The sequence below is a fragment of the Sitodiplosis mosellana genome, unplaced genomic scaffold, assembly GCF_009176505.1.
Source record: "Sitodiplosis mosellana isolate CC-2019 unplaced genomic scaffold, AAFC_SMos_1.0 Smas_scaffold_6226, whole genome shotgun sequence".
Classification (NCBI taxonomy): domain Eukaryota; kingdom Metazoa; phylum Arthropoda; class Insecta; order Diptera; family Cecidomyiidae; genus Sitodiplosis; species Sitodiplosis mosellana.
In genome coordinates, this window is record NW_022601467.1 from 20,598,609 (window position 1) to 20,599,884 (window position 1,276).

The window sequence follows — 1,276 nt, forward strand, 5'->3', positions numbered from 1 at the left end:
TCTCTCTCTCTCTCTCTCTCTCTCTCTCTCTCTCTCTCTCTCTCTCTGTGTGTGTGTGTGTGTGTGTGTACCGGCAGTGGCAGTCTCGCTACTCACTAATTGCGTGTATGGTTTCTTTTGAACATTTCAATTGAACATATTTATTAGTATCAATACGCTCAAGTAATTATATTTTCAAGATCGAAAGCACGTTAATTTTATTTTCATACGAAACGCGTGTTACACGCACAAATAAACGAACTACATATACGCTCTTCAAAGCGTTTCGGTCAAATTTTGTTTTAATATTCTTCATTAATTTAGACGAGAGAATATTCATTTGGCACTAAAATCGTGTGTCACAAGCAATATCAGCAGTTCGTCAAATCATAGAATAAGATCAAATTCAAGGCAATTTTCATTTTCACTTCGCGTCATCAGCAACAACAACAATAAATCGATCACTGTTCCAAGCACATTGGTCAAGCAAGTTAAACAGGAAAAAAATGAGTGGCTTTTTTGACATTTCAATAAAGTATCGAATTCAGCTTATTTCGGCTGTATTCGACGAATATTAATAATAAATATTCCGACGCCTTAACAACCAGATGAAACAAAATTAAGAATCATACTTCTTTTTTTGTTCACTTCGACATAATTCATATTTTCTTCTTTCTTTCAGGAGAAACCTTTTGAAAGTTTCATTTTTCTCGTGAGACGCATGTGGAAACATCAAAGACTCATCAGAAGAAAACAAAACGTAAGTACGTAAACTTTTTATGGTTTTGTGAAGAATAAAATGTAAAGAATATAAGAAGAAGAATAAGAAAAAGTAAAGCATGAGGACAAGAAAGTTCGAGTCGGATTTGTGGCATCAACTTCTTGGACATAAGCTTACCTAGAAGTTTTACGTGCTTTTATCCTGACTTATATATGCATATATGACATGGATAAACATAAATCCATTTCGATTGCAGATTTGATTGTACGACAGACAGAACGAGATAGCAGACGCACACACACACACGCTCACTGAACAGGGAACGAGAAAAATTGTGAGGTAGAGAGAGGGTTCGAGTGAGTGCGAGGGAAGAAAGGTTGCAAAAGAGCTAAGGGCTGTGATCCGTATTAGGTGTTTTTTGCATTTCATTTCTTCGAATGCCCGAGTAAATCGGGGAAACGGTTCGTAAGGCATCTAGACCTTTGCGTATACCTTACGTATATTTGCATAGGAGTGAGCAAATGTTTCATTTACATTTAGTATTTCGCGAAAGAGCGAATGAAGAAGAAAGAACAA

General features: G+C 36.2%; 2 protein-coding genes across 2 annotated transcripts in view; both read left to right on the top strand.

The window, feature by feature from the left end:
• The window catches only part of LOC129578778 (mediator of RNA polymerase II transcription subunit 14), a 310,854-nt gene that overhangs the window by 131,010 nt on the left and 178,568 nt on the right, over positions 1 to 1,276 (top strand). The window lies entirely within an intron of this gene.
• LOC129578805 (uncharacterized) overlaps positions 1 to 1,276 on the top strand; it is a 298,644-nt gene that overhangs the window by 118,800 nt on the left and 178,568 nt on the right. The gene's annotated exons all lie outside the window — the stretch shown is intronic.